The 24,009-nt window shown below is 43.8% G+C and overlaps 1 protein-coding gene and 1 pseudogene across 13 annotated transcripts in view; one reads left to right on the forward strand and one right to left on the reverse strand.

Annotated features, from left to right (window-relative positions):
- The window catches only part of WDR20 (WD repeat domain 20), a 94,520-nt gene that overhangs the window by 557 nt on the left and 69,954 nt on the right, over positions 1 to 24,009 (forward strand). The window contains exon 2 of one of the 13 annotated variants that reach the window (XR_008474616.2): positions 16,761 to 16,864. The exons of the other annotated variants lie outside the window; for them this stretch is intronic. The gene's annotated coding sequence lies outside the window, so the exon portion shown is untranslated. The remainder of the gene's footprint in view (positions 1 to 16,760; positions 16,865 to 24,009) is intronic. 13 annotated transcript variants of the gene reach the window in all.
- On the reverse strand, positions 13,715 to 14,635 carry LOC108593576 (dnaJ homolog subfamily C member 17 pseudogene; annotated as a pseudogene).

Genomic DNA, 24,009 nt, shown 5'->3' on the forward strand with positions numbered 1-24,009 from the left:
GTCCGTCAGGCTCTGACATGGCCAGGGAGCGGGCCTGCGAGTCCCCGGAAGAGGTGGGGTGGCCGTCTTGTCTGCTTCGATTGTCTCGCCTCCCTGGAGGGTTGGAAGTCTTTCCCTGGGTTAGAGAACAGGGGCGCAAGACGGCTTAGCAGGATCTCCGCAAGGCGGAACCCGGGCCGGGGAGCGGAGGACCGAGACTAGGTCAGAAAGAACCTGCTCGGCACGCAGGGCTACTCCACCTGCTGCCGCACTGACACTTCCTAGGAGCTTCTTTTGGTATTAACACTTCTATTTCCGAAAACATCCGCGGGAGGACGGCTGTCACTGTCTCCTCCGAGGGGACCTTCTCAAAGATTGTTAAGAAGGGTCATCTTGTCTGTCCCTGTAGTATGAGAAGGGCTGAGTACCACAGTTGTTGCAATAATGTGTCCAGGTTCAGAGGGGTGGTGTGTGAGTGCCCAGATTAATCTTGTCCAACAAGTCAGACTGTGTCCCAAGTAGGGAGGAATATGCCTTAAAAGCTACTTTAAAGGGGCCATCCTTCTTGGCGGGTGAGGTACCAGTAATTCTGTGAAGCCTGTAAGCATCCTTTAAAAGTATCTCTTTAAAAGCAGCAATTTATTAGAGCTTTTCTTTCGTTGACTATGTAACTATGTTTTCACTGAGAATTGCTATTTTTGAGATTGTAGTCTTTGACTTGATTTCATGGAAGAGTGAGGAAATTAATGCATCCCACACCACCTCCAAATGGGACAAGGTGATAAAAGATTAATTCGTAAATGTATGTTAGCATGAAAATAAATTGTACATAGCGAAGAGTGAACATTCCCTAGAATTTAATATAGCCAGATCCAGTACAGGATTTTTGCTTGTTAAAAGAGCTGGGGAAATGACAGTGGTATCTAAATGTAGCAAGTTGTTTCTTTCAGGGTGAATCTTTTAAGTGTTTAGGGTATGCTGTTGGAAGTTATTGAAGGTAAATCGCTTGACCTTTTTTTTTTTTTTTTTTCTCTTTTGGTATTGCAAAAGCTTGAAGTTGCCTTCAGTCTACGAGCTGAAGTTTTACTCCTACTCCCAACATTGTCACTTGTTGGGTGACCTTGGATAACTTATTTAACTTATATTTTCACCTCTTTGAAAAGGGAATGTTACAGTGCATATGTTGTAATTAATAATATAATAACTCTGGCCGGGTGTGGCTCATGCCTGTAATCCCAGCACTTTGGGAGGCCAAGGCAGAGGGATCATCTGATGTCGGGAGTTCGAGACCAGCCTGACCAACGTGGAAAAACCCCATCTCTACTAAAAATACAAAATTAGCCGGGCGTGGTGGTGCATGCCTGTAATCCTAGCTGCTTGGGAGGCTGAGGCAGGAGAATCACTAGAACTCGGAAGGCAGAGGTTGCAGTGAGCTGAGATTGCACCATTGCGCTCTATCCTGGGCAACAAGAGTGAAACTCTGTCTCAAAAAATAATAATAATATAGTAACTGTAATGAACACTCAGTATATGTAAAATATAGTTAAATACTAAGAGTAACTGTCAAATAAGAAGCTGCCATCTTGACGTTGATATTCAGAGTGAAAGGATCAATTTTGTCTCTGGAAATTAAGTTAGAATTTTAAGTTTTAAAAATACAGTGTGCCTAAAAACTAAATTAACTAGCAATTATTAATGCAGGCATTACTTTAAAAAAAAGTTTTCTGGCTGGGTGCGGTGGTTCACGCCTGTAATCCCAGCACTTTGGGAGGTCAAGGCAGATGGATCATCTGAGGTCAGGAGTTCAAGACCAGCCTGGCCAACATGGTGAAACCCCGTCTCTACTGAAAATGCAAAACTTAGCCAGGCATGATGGCGTGTGCCTGTAATCCCAGCTACTCAGGAGGCTGAGGCAGGAGATACCTCTTGAACCCGGGAGGCGGAGGTTGTCGTGAGCTGAGATTGTGCCACTTCACTGCAGCCTGGGTGACAGAGCTAGACTCCATCCCACCCTCAACAAGTTTTTTTTTTTTCTTTCAAAGGTTATTACCTTAGAAGCATCCTAGTGGCAAACCTTATCTGGATCTGGTAGCCCTGGTTTACCTCATAAAGACAGGTTTCTTGCCTGGGAGTATCATTGTAATAGTGTTCTCTTTTAGTGGAACGCTATTCACGGAAGGATAGAAGTAGGCAAGGTTTTTAAAGCTATATCAAAAAATTATTTTAAATAAGATAAATCTGAAATACGTAAATTGCCCTTACCTGCACAATTCGAGTGTTTTAACGTGTTTTGGGGGGTAGGATTTCATTTTCATGTGGTAGTAGCTTGTAGATACATTTGCATTATGTTGCAGATGTTTCAACTCTTTTAATTGTAACTTAAAATCTTTTTTCCATGAATGAGTTTGCATTTATTTAGTGTTATTTCTAAGTGACTTTTTGTGACTATTTTTTGATTTAAAATATAGGAAATTTTCCTTAATTGGAAAACCAAAATTTACCTTTTAGAGTTAGTAGTTATAAGTTTATTTTTGACAGCTGGCCATTAAACATGTGTTTAATTTTGTTTTTAGAGACAGGATCTTATTCTGTTGCCTGGGCTGGAGTGTGGCAGCATGCTCATAGTTCACTATAGCCTCAAACTCCTGGGCTCAAATGATCCTCCCACTTCAGCCTCCCTAGTGCCTGGAACTCAGGCGTGCACCACCACACCTGGCTAATTTTTTAAAAAAAATTTTGTTTTTAAGAGATGGAGGTCTTGCTGTGTTGCCCAGGCTGGTCTTCCTGGCCTCAAGCAGTCTTCCCGCCTCAGCCTGCTAAAGTGCTGCTGAGATTATGTATGTGACTTACCACGCCCAGCCCACAGTTGGCTGTTTTGACTGTTTTTTTTTTTTTCCTTTGAGGCATGTACAGTTTTACAATAATTATTTGGATTATTCAGAAGATCTAATTTCAATGAATAAATTCAACTTAAGTCTGTATGTAAAATGAGTAGAAAGTAGGTCTTTTCAAGAACTTAAATCATGAATTACGTGCTGCCATTCTTGAGAGGAAGCATGGGGCCCTGGGGAAATGGAGTGGGTGAGGAAGTAGTCCAGCATTCACGCTGAGGAGTGCCATCTTGACCCTTTTAAGAAGGTTTACAGATCAGTGTCTGCAGCTACGAGGAACTCTAGAGTTTGTTATTTCACCCTACTCAGAAACCAAGGCCAGAGAGGGATGCAAACCTGTGTTAGAATTTTTCTCATAGTAAGGAAAGTGAAGCCTAACTTAGTCTAAACAACTATCTTAGAAGAGGCTGAGCTTTTTATATCATATACTCCAAGCACTTCAGAATCTACCCCAGCATTTTACCGTATATTATTTTGTTGAATGCTTGAGGTAAATTAAAACATCTTTTCACAATCGAGGAGGTTTGGAATGGGGTTTCTTGTATGAGGAGATATAGTTTTGCAAATTTATTGAACTAAAGACAGTATTAACATTGATTTAATGCTGACACTAATCATCTCACCAGATTTGAGTGACTACTGTGATAGTAATAATACTAGGCAAGATGATGTGAGGTATTCAGACCCAAATAAGACCCTGTCCCTCTCCCCAAAAGACTTTCAACTACCAGCTTTCAAACATCTTTTTACATACTTTGTTCTCCTTTTTGAAAAAGAGGTTGTGGTCGGGTGCAATGGCTCATGCCTGTAATCCCAGCACTTTGGGAGGCTGGGGTGGGAGAATCACTTGAGTGCAGGAATTTGAGACCAGCGTGGGCAATGTAGCAATACCCTGTGTCTTCCAAAAAAAAAAAAAAAATTAGCTGGACATGGTGGTATGTGCCTGTAGTCACAGCTACTTGGGAAGCTGAGGAAGGAACATCTCTTGAGCCCAAGAGTTAAGGTTACAGTGAGCCATGATTGTGGCACTGCACCCCAACCTGGGCAACAGAAGGAGACCCTGTCTGGGTAACAAGACCAAAACTCCGTCTCGGAAAAAAAAAAAAAGAATGCTGGAGACTATGTGCAGTGGCTCCTGGCAAAAATAAAAGCCAGGGTGGCTCACACCTGTAATCCCAGCACTTTGGGAGGCTGAGGCAGGTGGAGCACCTGAGGTCAGGAGTCCGAGACCAGCCTGGCCAATATGGTGAAACCCTGTCTCTACCAAAAATACAAAAATCAGCTGGGCGTGGTGGCACTCGCCTGTAGTCCCAGCTACTTAAGAGGCTGAGGCAGGAGAATCACTTGAACCCAGGAGACGGAGGTTGTAGTGAGCCAAGATTGTACCACTGCACTCCAGCCTGAGCCTGGGTGACAGAACTAGACTTTGTCTCAAAAAAAAAAAAAAAAAAAATGGTTGTTTCAGGATGTAGGTTATAAAAGATGTCAAAGGTGTAGCTGGGCTTATTGGACCAGACCTCTTATTTTACGGTATGAATGGCCTCCATTCAGATCTCAGCTTAATCATTACTTCCTTAGTAACTCCTTCTTTAAATCCCCAGGGTGTATCAGTTTTCCCCCATTACATGTTTTTGTTTGTTTTGAGAAAGAGTCTTGCTCTGTTCCCTGGCTGGAGTGCAGTGATGTGATCTTGGCTCACTGCAACCTCCACTGCTAGGGCTCAAATGATTCTTGTGCCCCAGCCTCCTAAGTAGCTGGGATTTCCAGCATGCATCACCATACCTAGCTCATTTTTTTTTTTTTTTGAGATGGAATCTTGCTCTGTCATCAGGCTATAGTGCAGTGACATGATCTCGGCTCACTGCAAACTCTGTCTTCCGGGTTCAGGTGATTCTTCTGCCTCAGCCTCCTGAGTAGCTGGGACTATAGGCATGCACCACTACACCCAGCTAATTTTTGTATTTTTAGGAGAGACAGGCTTTTACCAGGTCGGCCAGAATGGTCTGAATCTCTTGACCTCCTGATCTGCCTGCCTTGGTCTCCCAAAGTGCTGGGATTACAGGTGTGAGCCACCATCCCTGGCTTTTATTTCTGTATTTTATTAGAGACAGGGTTTTGTCATGTTGGCCAGGCTAGTCTTGAACTCCTGGTCTCAAGTGATTCAAACCCCTCATCCTCCCAAAGTGCTGGGATTATGGGTCCTATTACGTGTTCTTAGAGCATCCTGTACTTTGCCTTCCTAGAACTTTTCTTAATTTGTAATTCTCTGTGTGATGATCCAATTGTGCTTTCTATAAGCAAAGCTCCTTTAGAATAGGGACCTTATCTTTCCTGTTCTCCATCTTCTCAATGCCCAGTTCAGTGTCCAGTTTAGAATTAGGCCCTTACTGTGTATTTGTTGAGTGAATGACTGAGTAAAGCCATGTCTATCTATGCTAAACTTGAAAGAGATCTTTAGAAGCTGAAAATCTATTCAATTTTGGGCCCAAAAGTAACTTGGATATTTTTTAATAGCTTGTATCTTTTAAAAGACATTTAAAAATATTGCTAATAGTTAACAGATTTAACTTTCTTAAAATTGGGAAATCGTATAAGAAACAATGAAGTAATAGTAAACAAATGGCACAGATTACTTTTGATGTTCTTCTGTCAAATCATGTCACCTACAAGATCCATGTACAGCTTTTGAAAACTGTACTCAGGCCGTTGGTGGTGGCTCATGCCTATAATCCTAACACTTTGGGAGGCTGAGGCGGGAGGATTGCAGGAGTCCAGCCTGAGCAACATAGTGGAAATCTGTCTCTACAAAAAAAAAAAAAAAAATTAGCTGGCATGGTGTCATGTGACTCTAGTCCCAGCTCCTTGGAAGGATGATGAGGTGGAAGGATCACTTGAACTGGGAGGTTGAGACTGCAGTTAGCTGTAATTGTGCCACTGCACTCTAGCCTGTTTACACAGAGTGAGAATCTGTTTCAAAACAAAACAATAATAAACAAAAACTGTACTCAGAATTACTTAACAGTCAAGCCAGAGGACCTTACTACCTATCTTCCCACATCTTAAAATTCAAGACCACAAATGTACTGCCCAGAGAAGTTACTGAAGTGATAGCTATAAGAGGTAGGCAGTATATTTAGAGGGTTCTAAGGCCTTTCCATCTTTAAAGATTGTATGATTCTGTGCTTAATTATTTTTTTTTTAATGAAAATAGATTCATCATTCTATTGGGGAGATGTCTTCATCTCTTTGATTTATTGCCTACTTGAATTTGAATTGAGAGGGATGGGATGTTGGGGAAAGCAAGCTGAAACACTGTGATTTCTAGGTCTTTGTGCTAGAAGGGCTTTATGTTCTTGATGCTGAGATGAAGTTGGGGCCAGAACAAGAGTCAGTTGATAAAAACCAAAGTTTTTTTTTTTTTGAGATGGAGTCTTGCTCTGTCATCAGGCTTGAGTGCAGTGATGCAATCTCGGCTCACTGCAACCTCTGCCTCCCAGATTCAAGTGATTCTCCTGATTTACAGCTACCTGAGTAGCTGGGACTACAGGTGTGCGCCAGCACATCCAGCTAATTTTTTGTTTTTTTTCTTTTATTTTTGGATTGGTGCAAAAGTATAAGTTTTTACATTTTAATAGAGACGGGGCTTCACCATGTTGGCCAAGAATGGTCTCAATCTCCTGATCCCATGATCCGCCCACCTCGCGTTGGCCACCGTGCCTGGCCAAACCCCAGAGTATTTTAGAGTCCGATTAAAGAAGATAAGGGGTTGACTTGAGAGAGAATGAGGGTTCTGTTATGGGACTGCTCGTATGGGAAACATTCTGTCTCTGTCAAAAAGTGCAGGACCACCTGTCGGTGGCATTGAAGGAATTCCTGCTTTGTGTGGGAGGCTGAACTAGATGGCTTTAAAAAACTTTTCCCCCACAGACTGGTTTTAGATACTGTACTGCTTGAGAGAGGGTCGTGTTCACACCCTTCTCCCCATTTGTAATTTTCCATACCTCCCTAGCTCCCCATTTATAATGTAGAAAGAGATTTAGAAGTCTAGAACTTTTTTTTTTTTTTTTTGAGATGGAGTTTCACTCTTGTTACCCAGACTGGAGCGCAATGGTGCGATCTCAGCTCACCACAACCTCTGCCTCCTGGGTTCAAGCAATTCTCCTGCCTCAGCCTCCCGAGTAGCTGGGACTACAGGCGCGCACCACCATGCCCAGCTAATTTTTGTATTTTTAGTAGAGACGGGGTTTCATCATGTTGACCAGGATGGTCTCGATCTCTTGACCTCATGATCCACCCGTCTCGGCCTCCCAAAGTTCTGGGATTATAGACGTGAGCCACCATGCCCAGCCCTAGAACTTTTTATATTAGATTTACTTTAAGAAATCTTGGCCGGGTGCAGTGGCTCACACCTATAATCCCAGCACTGTAATCCCAGCTAGGCAGGAGGCAGGAGAATCACTTGAACCCAGGAGGTGGAGGTTGCAGTGAGCTGAGATTGTGTCACTGCACTCCAGCCTGGGCAAGAAAGCGAGGACACCCCCCTAAAAAAGAAGGACTCCATGGGTGGATTTGAGCGATGGTGAGAAGCATCCAGAATATGTCATTGAAGTCCATGAGATAGTCATGAATGCCATTCTTTCGGCAAATATTCATGGAGTGTGCCTACCAGATATGAGGTACTGTTTTAGATACTGGGTATAGTCAAAGTCTCTGCCCTCAAGAAATGTGTCACTTACACGATATTTATCATAGTTGACTTAATATGGTGACTGAAGGATAGTGTGCTTTGATGGAAAACTTGAGCCTGAGCAAGAATCAAAACAGTAGATTTTGTCACTGAGCGAATTGGCTGTATGGCTGAAGAACCTTATTTTATTTTTGGAGACAGTCTCACTCTATTCCCCAGTCTGGAGTGCAGTGGCACAATCTTGGCTCACTGTAACCTCCGCCTCTCGGGTTCAGGCCATTCTCATGCCTTAGCCTACTGAGTAACTGGGATTACAGGCATCTGCCACCATGCTTGGCTAATTTTGTATTTTTAGTTGAGATGGGATTTCCCCATGTTAGCCAGGCTGGTCTTGAATGCCTGACATCAGGTGATCCACACGCCTGGGCCTCCCCAAGTACTGGGATTATAGGTGTGAGCTACCTTGCCTGACCAAGAACCTTGTTTTAAAAATAGAAAAATTTTTGTAGTCTAGAATTTAGTATCTTAGAGAATAATTCGGTTTCTCAGTGAGGTTAGTTTGTGCAGTAATATGAAATGTGGTCTTGTTTGGTTATTCAGGAGAAGACATTAAAAATAGAAGTAACCTTAATTGTTAGACATTTCCAATTGATAGAATTCAGTTTTAATTTTCAAGACACTTGAAATTGACAGTATAAGTGATAAGTTACCTTGGCTCATGCCTATAAACCCAGTATTTTAGGAGGCTGAGGCAGGAGGATCGCTTGAGTCCCAGGAGTTTGAGACTAGCCTGGGTAACATAGTGACATCCCATCTCTACAAGAAAAAATTAGCCAGGTGTGGTGGTGCCTGCCTGTGGTCCCAGCTACTCAGGTGTCTTAGTTGGGAGAATTGCTGGAGCTTTGGAGGTTGAGGCTGCAGTGAACTGAGATTGTGCCACTGGACTCCAGCTTGGGTGACAGAGCTGAAACTGTCTCAAAAAAACAATAAAATAAAAATCGTAATCCTCATTCATCAAGCATTTATTGATGACTGGGGAATACAAGGCACTGCTGCCTATTGTTGCCGATGTGAAGTGTATTTAGACACTCCCATCTTTAAAGAGTTTGGCTTTTGTTGTTGTTGTTTTTTGAACAGGGCTTTATTGTGTCACCCAGGCTGGAGGGCAGTGCACTTAGCTCACTGCAGCTTCAACTTCCTGGGCTCAGGTGATCCTCCCACCTCAGCCTCCTGAGTAGGTTGGACTATAGGCATGTGCCACTGCGCCTGGTTAATTTTTTTCTTTTTTGAGACAGAGTTTCAGTCTTGTTGCCTAGGCTGGAGTGCAATGGTGTGATCTCGGCTCACTGTAACCTCCACCTCCTGGATTCAATCAATTCTCCTGCCTCAGCCTCCCGAGTAACTGGGATTACAGATGTGTACCACCGTGCCTGGCTCATTTTTTGTATTTTTAGTAGAGACAGAGTTACTCCATATTGGTCAGGCTGGTCTCAAACTCCTGTCCTCAGATGATCCACCTGCCTCTGCCTCCCAAAGTGCCGGGATTACAGGCGTGAGCCACCATGGCCTGGCTAAGTTTTAAAAGTTTTTTGTAAAGACTGGGTCTTGCTGTGTTGCCTAAGCTGGCCTTGAACTCCTGAGCTCAAGTGATCCTTTTGCCTTGTGCTCCCAAAGTGCTGGCATTACAGGTGTGAGACCCTGTGCCCGGCTGATTTGGTATTTTTGTATGGATCATTATAAAGTAGAGGTTGTGTGCTCTGCATGTGGCATAGCAATATAAGTATCAAGTGGAATTAAGGAGTAAAGGTAAAGTGGAGAAGTATTTCTCTGCCTAGTAGAAGAATGTTGCATTGGGTTTCAAATAGATGATTTGCCCCAAAATGTCACGTGCAGATTTTTTTTTTTTTGTAAAATTTAAAATTCATTGACTTATATTTCTAATTTCAGAGATGCTTTATTTTTATTTCAGATTGAGTTTTAGATGTCAATTGCTCTTTTACTGTTTTTCTCAACTTTTCAGCTTCTCTGCCAGTTGGTAATTTGTAAATTGAGAAATTTTTTGTGTTGTCAATTTTATTTTTAATATTTTTTTAAAGTAGATATCTTATTCTAAAAACATGCCAAATCAGTCCATGTTACACCTTATCTTGCTTTGTATTGATAGGAAAATGAACATAATCTATAGGTTTTATAACAAAGAAGCAAGTGTCATTCATGAGGAGGGAATTTATAAGAATTTTATATTTAAAAAGTAACAATCAGGCCTGGCATAGTATTGCATCACACCTGTAATCCTAGCACGTTGGGAGGCCAAGGCAGGAGGATTTCTTGAGGCTAGAAGTTGGAAACCAGCCTGGACAACATAGTGAGACCCCATCTCTACAAAAATTAAAAATTAGCTGAGTGTGGTGGCATGTACCCATGGTCCCAACTACTCAGGAGGCCAAGGTAAGAGAGAGGATTGCTTGATCCCAGGGTCGGGGGTTGATGCTACAGTGTGATCAAGCCACTGTACTTCAGCCTCAGCGACAGAATGAGACTGTCTTAAAAAAAAAAAAAAGTAAGAATAATTTAGTAAGAGGGAATATTTTAACATTCTCAGTTACCAAATGGTAGATTATTGCTCTGCCATGAAGCTGTTTTTTTCTTTCCTTTTGTCTTTTGAAGGTGTTCTTTTTTTTTTTTTTGAGACGGAGTCTCACTCTGTCACCCAGGCTGGAGTGCAATGGCGCGATCTTGGCTCACTGCAACCTCCACCTCTCAGGTTCAAGAGATTCTCCTGCCTTAGCCTCCTGAGTAACTGGGATTACAGGTGCGTGCCACCGCACCCAGCTAATTTTTGTATTCTTAGTAGAGACGGGGTTTCAACATCTTGGCCAGGCTGGTCTCAAACTCCTGACCTCGTGACCCACCCGCCTCAGCCTCCCAAAGTGCTGGGATTACAGGCGTGAGCCACTGCGCCCGGCCTGTTGTTTTCTTTAGTTGACTTAACCTTTTACTGTTTACCCCTTTTGGTTCTGCCACAGTAAAACTTGTACAGATGCTCATTCTCTTTACTTGGATCTCTGCTTTAGAGGCTCTGTCTTACCTTAATGTTTCATTTAATAAATATTTGATTAGTTTTTATATGAAAAGCAGTATGCCAGACTGTGGGAGATCAAAGAAGTATGAGGTACGGGCCCCGACCTTAACAGGAATATCATCTAACCAAGGAGGGATATGATATTCACACATTTGTTCTAAAAGGACTTATTGAGTGCCTGCTCTATATTGTTAAGAATCTCTGCTATCAAAGAGTTCACAGTCCGGTGGAATAATCAAGGGCTTATTCAACTAACATTTATTGGACCTGTGGATCCAAAGATAAGTAAGACATAGTCCCTGGCCAAAAGTGCATACAGTCTAGTGGTGAGTTCAACAAATAAATCAGCAACGATACAGCTGCTAGAAAAGCATTCAAAACTGAACATTGAGGCCGGGCGCGGTGGCTCAAGCCTGTAATCCCAGCACTTTGGGAGGCCGAGGCGGGTGGATCACGAGGTCAAGAGATCGAGACCATCCTGGTCAACATGGTGAAACCCCATCTCTACTAAAAATACAAAAAATTAGCTGGGCGTGGTGGCGCGTGCCTGTAATCCCAGCTACTCAGGAGGCTGAGGCAGAAGAATTGCCTGAACCCAGGAGTCGGAGGTTGTGGTGAGCCGAGATCGCGCCATTGCACTCCAGCCTGGGTAACGAGCGAAACTCCGTCTCAAAAAAAAAAAAAATGAACATTGCCTATTAGTAGGTGCTATGTACAGTTGGTGAGAGGATAAATGCATATCTCTTGACAGTTATAGCCTTCTTGTTTTCTCTTCAAAACCATCCTTTGGGGAATTTTTTTTTGAGGGGGCATGGGAGAGATGGTGATCTGTCTGCCAGTAGTGAACGGCTATGGTAGAGCTTGATGTTGAACCCAAGGCCTCTGACTAGGCTTCTTACACGAGATTTTCTGTCAAAAAACGAGCCATGCATGATACTGATGTCATTCCTGAGAGTGGGAGATAGTAGGCTAGAAAGTCATTAGGAGGGTTTTTTTCTTTGTTTGAAACAGGGTCTCGCTCTGTAGCCCAGGCTGGAGTGCAGTGGCTCAATCATAGCTCACTGCAGCCTTGATGAACTCCTGGGCTAAAGCCGTCCTCCCACCTTAGCCTTCCATATAGCTGGGACTACAGGTGTGCACCACCATGCCTGGCTAATTTTTTTTTTGTTGTTGTTAGAGACAAAGTTTTGCTGTGTTGTCTGGGTTGGTCTTGCCTGGGTTCAAACAGTCCTCCCTCCTTGGCCTCTCAAAGTGTTGAGATTATAGGCATGAACCACCATGCTGGGCCAGGAAATATTTTGTAGAAGAGATATGACATAGATACTCTTTTTCTTTTCCTTTTCTTTTTTAAAATGAAACAAGGTTTCACTTTGGTACCCAGGCTGGAGTGCAGTGGCACAATCATGGCTTACTGCAGCCTCAACCTCCTGGGCCCAAATAATCCTCCTGCCTCAGCTTCCCATGTAGTTGAGTCTAGAGGAGCATACTACCACACCAACCTGGCTAATTTTTACCTTTTTTTTTTTCTGGACACAGGGTCTCACTCTGTTGCCCAGACTTGAATGCACTGGCATGATCTCAACTCACTGCAACCTCCACCTCCTGGGATCAAGTGATCTTCCCACTTCAGCCTCCAGAGTATCTGGGACTATAGGCACGTGCCACCATGCCCAGCTAATTTCTGTATTTTTTATAGAGACAGGGTTTCACCATGTTGCCAGGCTGGTCTTGAACTCCTGGCCTTATGCGATCCTCCCACTACAGCCGCCCAAAGTGTTAGGATTACAGGTGTGAGCCACTGCACCCTGGCCCATGAGTGCTCTTTTTCTTCTTCTTGGGTATAAAGAAATGAGCTGAACATCCTGGAAGTATTGAAAAGGAAGACAGCAAGATTTAAGAGATCATATAGTAATAGTAATAGCCAATATTAGTAACATACTAATCATATTAATATGCTATTAATAATGTTAGCATGGGTTATGGAAATAATGAATATTGTTGTGCTAAGAGATTATGCATGTTCTCATTTAGTCTTTGCATGTAATCTTATAAAATAGACACTATTAGTATCCTTATTTTACAGGTGAGAAAACTGAGGTTTGTAGCTATTGGATACTTTGTGTAGGTTATAAAACTAATAAGCCATAGTCCTGGGGTTTGAATCCAGTTCTGTTCAACCTAGTGCCAGAGTACTTAACAATAAGCTAGGGATTTATATTGTCAGTAAGCACAGAACTAGGAGTCTTAGTGGGACCTCTGATCTGTGCTTGATATGGTTTATATATTTGTCCCTGCCCACATCTCATGTTAATAGTAATCCCTAGTATTGGAGGTGGGGCCTGCAGGGAGGTGATTAGATCAAGGGGTGGATTTCTCGTGAATGGTTTAGCACCATCTACTTGGTGCTGTCCTCGCGATAGTGAGTGAGTTCTTGCCGGGACTGGCTGTTTAAAAACGTGTGTGGCGCTCGCTTCCTTGTCTCTCTCTTGCACCTTCTTTCTCTGTGTGAAGTACTTGCTCGCCCTTCACCTTCTGCCATAATTGAAAGCTTCCTGAGGCCTTCCTAGAAGCTGAGTAGATGACAGCATTATGCTTCCTGTAAAGCCTGCAGTTAAACTTCTTTCCTTATAAATTACCCAGCCTCAGGTATTTCCTTACAGCAAGGGAAGAACAGCCTAATACACTGCTAGATGAGAATTTGTTAGTCCAACCTGTGCCCTCTGTAGAACCTCTTTATACTAGCTGTTTTCTCTGCAAGGAATGCTCACCTCCCTTATTTTATGTATTGCTGGCTCTTTCTTGCTGTTTAGATCACAGCTGAAATGTCATCATCCCTCAGAGAAACTCCTCTTGACCATCAATTCATGGTAGCTATCAGTCATCTTCAGTAACATCATTCTTAACAATCCCTTGGCTGGGTACAGAGGCTTATGCCTATAATTCCAGAACTTGGGGAGGCTAAAGCAGGAGGATTGCTTGAGGCCAGGAGTTTGAGACCTTGTCTATATTAAAAAAAAACAAAAAACTTTTATTGGTGACATTGAAGAAAAGGGGGGCAGGTGGCAGGAGCTGGGGCTACTTGGGCGGCCCTTCCTGGTCTTCCAGCTGCATCCATGGGATCAGCTGTTGCTGCTCAGCCGCCTGGCGCATGCGCATCGTGACGAGGCTCTCGTAGTCCCTCTTCGACACCACTGAGCCCTTTGAAAGTCCTGAGTGGCTGCGGTCCATGGTGTCCTGGGGCTGTCCCTCCAACCAGGAAATCTTCAGAGGACTGTCCACCAGGCCAGCTTCATTCTGGACAGCCATCTCTGCAGCCCTGACAGTCGCGAACTCCACCACAGCAGTGCCTGCCTTCTTACCGGAAAGTACCAGGTTGAGAACCTCACCATACTTTTGCAGAAGCCTAGAAGGATGTCTTTGGAGTAGCCACCTTTTGACTCATCCTCCTTGCGCTTCCATTTTAGCTTTAGTTTGGGGGTTCCTTGGCCTTCAGTATTTTCTGTCTTTCCTCTCAACCTCTGGTCATGCTCCTGGCGTATTTGTTCCTGGATCAGCCTCTGCTGTTTCTCCAGCTGCCGGGAACCCTCTTCTCTCAGTTGTTCGATCTCTTGCTCTAGTGTCCTGGTGCTCCGGCTCTCCTCCTCCTCCTCCTCCTCCTCCTCCTCACTCTCCTGGGCCTTGGCCTGCCGTTCCCGGGCGTCCAGATCAATCTTCACTTTCTTCCTTTTCTCATCAAGTTTCTGGGTCCTCTCTGCTGCCTGCTTCTTGGCTTTCCTGACCTTGTCATAGGCAGCCCTAGCTGCAGCATCAGTCAGCACCTCCAAGGCCTAAGAAAGCTGGTGGAAGAGTTCAGCTGCTTTGGGATTATCTGGATTTTTGTCTGGGTGGCAGGAGAGGGCCTTCTGCCTATATGCCTTCTTCACCTCTTTGTCCGCCGCCTTCTCCTCAATGCCTAGCAGCGCGTACAGGTCCATTTGTAAGAGCTCCTTGGTCACTGCCGTGGTTCCCGCCTGATGCAATCATACTTATGCTAAAAAATTTTTAAGTGAGCTGAACATGGTGGCACACACCTGTGGTTCCACGGGATACTGAGGCGGGAGGATCTCTTGAGCATAGGAGTTTGAGGTTGCAGTGAGCTGTGATCATGCTACTGCATTCCAGCCTGTGTTATTAGAGCAAGACCCTGTCTCAAAAAAAGAAAAAATCTTTCATATAATACTTATTACTTGTTGTCTTAGTCTGTCAGGCTACTGTAACAAAATACCATTGGTTAGGTAGCCATTAAAGAACAGAAATTTATTTCTCCCAGTTCTGGAGTCTGTGAAGTCCAAGATGAAGGTATCAGCAGATTCAGTATCTGGTGAGGGCCCTCTTTCTGGTTGATGTCTACTCACTGTGTCTTCATATGGTGGAAAGGTAAGGTAGCTCTCTGGGACCTCTTTTAGAAGGGCGCTACTCCTATCCATGGGAACCACAGCATCATGAACTAATCACCCAGAAGCACTGCCTCCTGATATTGTCACATTGGTAATGAGGTTTCAATATATGAATTTTGGGGGGTACACAAACATTCAGACCATAGCACTGGTATTTGTTTTCTTATGTATGCGTAAGAAAATTGTCAGTCTCTTTCACCTTTCTTGTTTTTTTTTTTTTTTTTTTGAGACAGAGTCTCGCTCTTGTTGCCCAGGCTTGAGTGCAATGGTACGATCTTGGCTCACTGTACCTCTGCCTCCTGGGTTCAAGAGATTCTCCTGCCTCAGCCTCTCAAGTAGCTGGGATTACAGGCATGTGCCACCACAACTGGCCAATTTTTGTATTTTTAGTAGAGATGGGGTTTCTTCATGTTGGTCAGGTTGGTCTCGAACTCTTAACCTCAGGTGATTGCCTGCCTCGGCCTCCCAAAGTGCTGGGATTACAGGTGTGAGCCACGTTGCCCAGCTCTTACACCTTCATTATTGAACATAAGCTTCCTGAGAGCCCAAATAAACCTTTCTGTCTTAATCATCATTGTATCTAGGTACCTGTTTGGTGCCTAGAACAGTGCTTGTCTTGTTGCAGGCACTGAAATATTTGTTGAATGAATGAATCAATGACTGCTTTGTTGCCTTTTTGTTTGTATGCTGTCCTTTATTATTGGTGAGAATGATAGCTTCACAGTTTATGTAGAGCGCCTTAGTTGAGCTTTATGGGAGGGAAGGTCAGGCAGTCATTTATTGTTATTGTTCCTACTTTATGGAAGAAATAGATTCGAGGACATGGATAATAATTGATAGGATTATTAATAATTGATAGGACAAAGACTTGTGACTTTGTCCAGCGTTTACTTCCTGCATTAACCTGAAGCTGCTATCCCAGCAGTTCTGAGTTTAAAATAGACCAACTCACGTTTGGAGCCTTTTTCGAGGTTGAGATTGCTCCAACAGTGTGCATTTTGCCTTTTGGATGATGATCTATGTGACTTTGAGCAGGTTGCCTAACCTCTCAGAGCCTCAGGTTTCATTTTTGTAAATAGAAACGAGAATATCTGTCTTGCCTACGTTACTGGTTTTTAGGATTAGTGAAATAATTATATAAAAGCTCTTTCAGAAATGGTAAGGTGCTGTCAAATGTAAGATATTTTCTTTAGTTATACAAGGATATATCAAAGGGCTGGAACTGACTCTTTCTGCTGTCTCTCACATGTGACTTGCTAATTGACTGCTGTTTTCTTTCATCTGGAGCCCTGCAAGGAGAAGGGGGAACTGAGTAAGAATAGGGAAAGGAGAGCAGCCTTAGAGACCAGAGAGAGATTACTGGGAGAGCAGTGTGGGGATTTTAAAAGGTTGAAGAGACTCTGGGGAGAAGGGAAAGCAGATAGAGGAGCTCAGCCTTTTCCAGCCCTTTGTAGGTGTGCAGACTATGTCTGCTCTATTAGACAGCATTCACTGGTTAGGGCCCCTTAACCTGACTAGAATTGAGTGGGTAGCCGAATGGGAAAAATATTTCACTTTTTTTTTTAACTAACTTCTGACATTGAACATGTTCTTCAATTATGAATTTAGGCAACATCACAGTAATAACGGAACCTATGGCTATTAATGAAAATCGCAGATACTTTCTTTTTTTTTTTTTGAGACAGAGTCTCCCTGTCATCTAGGCTGGAGTGCAGTGGGATGATGTGGGCTCACTGCAACGTCTACCCCCCAGGCTCAAATGATCTTCCCACCTGACCTTCTCAAGTAGGTGGGTCTACATGAAGCTTGGCTAATTTTCAAATTTTCTTTCTTTATTTCTTGTGTGTGTGTGTGTGTGTGTGTGTGTGGAGACAAAGTCTCATTATGTTGCCCAGGCTGGTGTTGAACTTGAATTCCTGGGCTCATGGGAACCTCCTGCCTCGGCCTCCCAAAGTGTTGGAATAAGAGGCATGAGCCAGCACTCCTGGCCCACAGATATTTTCAGATCACATTGTGGTTGTTGCACATGTGTCAGATATCATTTACACTCATCATTACTTTGAAATTACCGTTAGATCTTGTTACTCAATATGTAATTAAGAAATTTTATAGTTGTTTAGTATAATACAACTCTACTTTAATGTAGTTTTTTTTTTTTTTTTTTTTTTTGGTAACAGGGTCTCACTGCAGCCTTGACCTCTTGGGCTCAAGTGATCTTTCTGCTCTGGCCTCCCAAAGTGCTTGGATTATAGGTCTGAGCCACCGTGCCTGGCCATAGATTTCTTTTATAAACTTATGTACTTAAAAACTATTGGAGCCAGGTGTGGTGGCTCACACCTGTAATCCCAGCACTTTGGAAGGCTGAGGTGGGCTGATCATCTGAGGTCAGGAGTTCAAGACCAGACTGACCAACATGGTGAAACCCCATCTCTACTTAAAATACAAAAATTAGCTGGGTTTGGTGGCAGGCACCTGTAATCCCAGATACTCGGGATGCTGAGGCAGGAGAATCGCTTGAACCCAGAAGACAGAGGTTGCAGTGAGCCAAGATCGCGCCATTGTACTCCAGCCTGGGCGATAGAGCAAGACTCTGTCTCTAAATAAATAAATAAAATAAAAATTATTGGGGCCTAAGTGGTAGGGTTGTTTGAGGGTGGGAGTTTGAGACCAGCCTCGGCAACACTGTGAGAACCTCATCACCGCAAAAAATTTTTAAAGATTATCTGGGCGTTGTGGCACAGGCCTGTTGTCACAGCTACTCAAGAGACTGAGCTGGGAGGGTCATTTGAGCCCAGGAGTTTGTAAAAATGATTGTAAGGAGTCTATGAAACAGAAAGTTTAAGCACCCTGATTTAGCTAAGTCTTCACTTAACTTCTTTAGTATCACATGTGTGATTGAATATAAGAAGGGTAACTAGTTTCTCATGTCCTGTGAAGTGAAACTTTTAGCTCCATGAAGCGCTCTCTTGTGGCATTTTCACTCAGCAGTTGCTTATCTAGAGTTCTAAGCTGGCCATGCTTTTGCTTCATTTTTCTTCTTCCTGATCCTTCTTGCTGCCCTGACTAGAGGGCAGAATACATGAACTGCTCTACAAGGTGGACTCTGTTGGTTCAGATAATAGGTGATGACAGTGTAATGTTTGCCTCAATTGCAGCAGGGACTTAAAGAAGCTTTAATAAGATGACATTTGAATTCGGATGGCGGGTCAGCTGAAAGGGGAGGGTATTCTAAACCTAGAGAATTAGAAGCTCGAGGCTTAAGAATGTGGCAGTTGATGGCTCCTTGTGGGAGTCTGAGCTGTAGTGTGAGGGCTGAAGCTTGTGCAAGGCTTGGGGAGGGTAGGATTATCTTCCTTAGTGGTAGTCATTTAAATGTTGGCTGTATCCTAGCCTCTTTCAGAATTCGTAGTATGATTTTTAAAATGTTTTAAAATGTATTTTCTTTTGGTACTATTTCCAAGGTAATGTACTGCATTACTATACTGTCCTTTAGGGCTGACGTCATCAGATTCTATCAGTGCTCTCTCATGGGGTGCCATCACCTCCCTTCCTTTCTCAATGCTTTCAGCCCTTCCTCACTGCTACTCTGTCACTCATTATGCCTGTTCCAATGCAGTGGTCAGTCATTATAACTTCCCTTGTATACGGACTTGATCCCAATCTTGGCTAAAGTGAATCCTCTGCCTACTGCACATCTGCATGTGCCCCCGCATGTGGTTGGAGAATAGCACATCTGTGTTGCCTGAACGCCCCTAAGATTCAGAACCATCACCTTGAAGGGGTGTATGGCGCTGACAAGCACCACACTCACCCCACCCTTCTAGATGACAATTTTTTTTTTAAATGGAGTCTCTCATTTCATTGCCCAGGCTGGAGTGCAGTGGTGTGATCTTGGCTCACTGCAACCTCTGTCTCCTGGGTTCAAGCAATTCTCCTGCCTCAGCCTCCTGAGTAGCTGGGATTATAGGCATGCACCACCATGCCTGGCTAATTTTTGTGTTTTTAGTAGAGACTGGATTTCACCATGTTGGTTAGGCTGATCTGAAGTCCTGACCTTGTGATCTGCCCGCCTTGGCCTCCCAAAGTGCTGAGATTACAGGTGTGAGCTACTACGCCCGGCCTAGATGACAGTGTTACAACTTTGTCCTCAGATCTTCAATAACCTTCTTCCCTATCCTTATTCTTAGTTGATGACTGTACTGCTTATTTCACTTAGAATATTAAAGTAGTCAAAAGAGAATTTCTCCAGATTTCTACCTTCACATCTCAGCTCTGGCATCTGTATCAGATGCCTTCCCTTGTATTGCTAAAGAACTCTGCCCCTGTCTAAAGTCACCTCCCCCACTCGCTTGCTAAATCCCATCTCGTTTTGCCTAATCAGTATTCTGTTTCCTACACCATCACCTCTTCTCTCCCTACAAATGTGTCGCTGTTTCTCTCATTTTAAAACAGTTGGTGGGGAGAGACTCTGACACCCACTCTTTTTTTTCTTTCTTTCTTTTTTGTTAAGGCAGGGTCTCTCTCTCTGTCACCCAGATTGCAGTGTAGTGATGTGATCCGAGCTCACTGCAGCCTTAAACTCCTGGCCTCAAGAGATCTTCCCACCTCAAACTCCCGAGTCACTGGGACTACAAACACACACCACCACACCCCTGGCAAATTTTTACATTTTTTGTAGAGATGGAGTCTCACTGTGTTACACAGGCTGGTCTTGAACTCCTGGGCTCCAGTGATCCTCCTGCTTCATCCTCCCAAACTGTTGGGATTACAGGCATGAGCCGCCGAGCCCGGCCCACCACTCATTTCTATGGGTCATGTGCCTCCAGTAGCTGCTGCCCCATTTCTCGGTTACTTCTTAGAGCAAAGCACCTCTAGTTGTTTAAATTGTCTCCACCCTCAAAGTGTGATCCACAGACCAGCATCATCAGTGGTCACCTGGGAGCTTGTTGGAAGTGCAGAATATTGGCTCCATTTACTGAATTCAATCTGCAGTCTAAGATGACCCCCACGTGATTCATGTACACACTAAAGTTGAAGAGACACTTGTCTTTACTAGCTTTCTTTGATTCTTTCCCTGCCTCTTAAAACTTAATCCGGCTGGGTTTGGTGGTGCAAGCCAGTAATCCCAACACTTTGGGAGGCTGAGGTGGGCAGATGGCTTGATCTCAGGAGTTCAAGACTAGCCTGGACAACATAGTGAGACCTCATCTCTATTAAAATTAAAAAAAAAAAAATCATCTGGGAATAGTGGCATGTGCCTGTAGCTACTTAGAAGGCTGAGGTGGGAGAATCGTTTGAGCTGGGGAGGCAGAGGTTGCACTGAACTGAGATCGAGCCACTGCACTCCATCCTGGGTGACAGAGCAAGATCCTGTCTAACCTTAATCCAGTTTTGGGAGGCTGAGGGGGGAAGATCACTTAAGACCAGGAATTTCAGACCAGCCTGGGCAACATTTCGAGACCCTGTCTTTACAAAAAAATTAAAAATTAGCCAGGCATGGTGGTACACGTTTGTAGTCCTGCTACTTGGGAGGTTGAGGCTATAGGATGGTTTAAGCCCAGGAATTCAAGGCTTCAGTGAGCTATGATCATATCACTGTACTCCAGCCTGAGTAACAGAGCAAAACCCTGTCTCTAAGAACAAAAGGCTGGGCGCGGTGGCTCACACCTGTACTCCCAGCACTTTGGGTTGCCAAGGCGGGGTGGATCATGAGGTCAGGAGTTTGAGACCAGCCTGGCCAAGATGGTGAAACTCCATCTCTGCTAAAAATAAAAAAAAAATTAGCCGGGCCCGGTGGCGCGCACCTGTAGTCCCAGCTACTCAGGAGGCTGAGGCACAATTGCCTGAAGCCAGGAGGTGGAGGTAGCAGTGAGCCAAGATTGTGCTGCTGCACTCCAGCCTAGGTGACAGAGTGAGACTGTCTCAGAAACAAAAACAAACACTATAATGCAGTCAGATTATTTCTTCTTGCTGTTTTAAGTGTACAGTTAATGATTTTTAGTAATCTGTTGAGTTGTACAACTATCATTTCTTCTTGCTGTTTTAAGTGTACAGTTAATGATTTTTAGTAATCTGTTGAGTTGTACAGCTATCACTGTAGTTTAGAGCAGGAGAGATTGGTTTTAAATTTAATTTTGTATTTCAATTATGCAGAACATTTACATGGTTCCAGCATATAGAACAAGTTAAATTCAGAGGTCTCTCTTCTATTCCTGTCCTCTGTACCCCTCCTAGCTCCCTTCCTGTAACTCTAGATAATATTTTATTTGTTTTTGACTTATTCTTTGGTTCTTACAATAGGATGACATTTCAACAGAGATTGGAAGGAATTGAGGGAACATAGTGTGTATGGTAGTTTGCATGTTGTGTTTTCTGCTCCGTGATCCGTATTGGAGACCCTTCGGTGGTAGTGAAGGAACTTTACTGTGTCTTGTCATGCTTTATGCTCCGTGCTGTGGACGTGCCGTGATTTATTTAACAGCATCGCCCTTGACTGATGACCCCGTTAAAACGTGTGTAACGCTGCAGTGAATAACCTCACGTGTATGATGCATCTCTAGAGGAGGAGGAGGCACTGCTGGCTCAAAGGGTAACTGCATTTATATTTGTATATGTATATTTATTTATTTTCGAGATGGAGTTTTGCCCTTGTTGCCCAGGCTGGGGTGCAATGATGTGATCTCGGCCGACAGCAGCCTCTGCCTCCCGGGTTCAGGTAATTCTCCTGCCTCAGCCTTCCTAGGTACCTGGGATTAGAGGCATGCACCACCACGCCCAGCTAATTTTGTATTTTTAGTAGAGACTGGGTTTCTCCATGTTGATCAGGCTGGTCTCAAACTCCTGACCCTGTGATCCACCTGCCTTAGCCTCCCAAAGTGCTGGGATTACAGGCATGAGCCACCACACCCAGCCTGTTGCATGGTTTACACTTGTCTTTCCTTCACTCTTGCTGTTTGACTACTATGATTGTCATGCCACCTTTTCACACAGTGTTGAAATTTTTGGTTTGAGTCTCTGTTTACCCCATTGGACTGTGAATCTTGAGAGTAGAAACCATGTCTTATTGATCCACATCCATCACAGTGCCTGGATGTAGTAGGCACATTGTGTTCGTTTTTAAATTGAACAAAATTGGAAAGAATTTGTTGAAATTATAGTTCTCCATCAAGGACTCACTTGAATAAATTAGGTAATCTTTCTTTCTCTCTTTCTTTTTTTTTTTTTGAGACAGGGTCTTGCTCTGTTGCCCAGGCTGGAGTGCAGTGTGATCTCAGCTCCTGCAACCTCTGCCTCCTGGGCTCAAGCCAACCTCCCACAGTCTCCCAAACAGTGTGACTACAGTTGTGTACCACCATGCCCAGCTAATTTTTGTGGATTTTTTTGTAGAGACAGGGTTTTGCCATGTAGCCCAGGCTGATCTTGAATTACTAGACTCAAGGTATTGACCTGCCTCAGCCTCCTGAAGTGCTGGGATTACAGGTGTGAGCCACCTCACCAGGCCCTTAGATAAGCTTTCAAACCTCTTTCACAAGCCAAAATTGTCTGCTAGTTAGTGGAGCTCACAGACATAGCCTTGCTAGTTCTTTTGCATGGATTGAGAGGCTTTTAGAAATTAGTCACTGCCCTGGGCAAGGTGGTTCATGCCTGTAATCCCAGCACTTTGGGAGGCCAAGGTGGGCAGATGACCTGAGGTCAGGAGTTCGAGACCAGCCTAACACGGTGAAACCCTATCTCTACTTAAAATACAAAAATTAGCCAGGTGTGGTGGTGGGTACCTGTAATTCCAGCTACTTGGGATACTGAGGCAGGAGAATTGCTTGAACTCGGGATGTGGAGGTTGCAGTGAGCTGAGATCGCACCACTGCACTCCAGCCTGGGCAACAGAGCGAGACTCTGTTTCAAAAAAGAAAACTTAGTCATGGTTTTGATTTCAGTATCTGTCCCCTCCAAAACTCATTTTAAGATTTAATTGATGTGAGGCCTTTAAGGGCTGATTAGATCATGAGGGCTCTGCCCTTATTAATGGATTAAAGTCATTATTGAGGGAATGGGTTAGTTATTATAACACTGGGTTTGTCATAAAAACAAGTTGGCCAATTTCCTCTCTCTATGTTGTGCACTTGATTCTGTCTTCCACCATGGGATGACCCTCACCAGATGCCAGCGCCATATTCTTGGAGTGCCTAGCTTTCAGAACCATGAGCCAAATAAACTTGTTTATGAATTACTCAGTCTGTGGTATTCTGTTAATAGCAGCAGAAAATGGACTAAGACAGTCATAGCCTCAAATCTTACGTTGTTAGAATTCTTTTGGGCTAACCCACGAACAAGTTTTATATAGTGTCTTGATTGCCTGAAACTAGCTTTGTTTGGAAGTTTGCTTTTCCTGTCCTGATGTCCTGGAAAACAGTGCTTGCACTCTCCCTTCCAGAGGCCGATGGCTTTGCTGCTATCCATACTTCTTTCCCATTAATTACAGGAATTGCACAACTCCTTGCATTGCCTTTTTGACCCCTTTGGATTCTAGAATAGGCATACATGTAGTTAGCAAGACTAAAGACATTATTAGCTCAGCTAATTAAAAAATGATGGGTGTCAGGCTCAGGGCTTTCCTTGATGTGGCAGCAGTTTGACTTTGCTGGGGAGCTCAGAGAGTGTCTCACAGGCTGAGCTGGAAAGGCTTCACAGAATCCTGACTGATACACTGGAAGTGCCACATTAGACCGGGCTTTGGTCTATTTGCCCCTCCTGGCATCCCTTTGGAGCCCCCACCCTTAAACTCACAACACCTTTCTCTCTTCCTCTTGGCCATATACTGACTTCCCAGCCGCTTTTGCTCATTGAAGACTCTAGTGCCTAATTCACAGCCTTCCTTTCCACTCCAGTTCCTGCCATCATCTTGGGTGGTTTCATCTTCATCACATGACCCATCAA

Source organism: Callithrix jacchus, chromosome 8, assembly GCF_049354715.1.
Source record: "Callithrix jacchus isolate 240 chromosome 8, calJac240_pri, whole genome shotgun sequence".
NCBI classification, from domain to species: domain Eukaryota; kingdom Metazoa; phylum Chordata; class Mammalia; order Primates; family Cebidae; genus Callithrix; species Callithrix jacchus.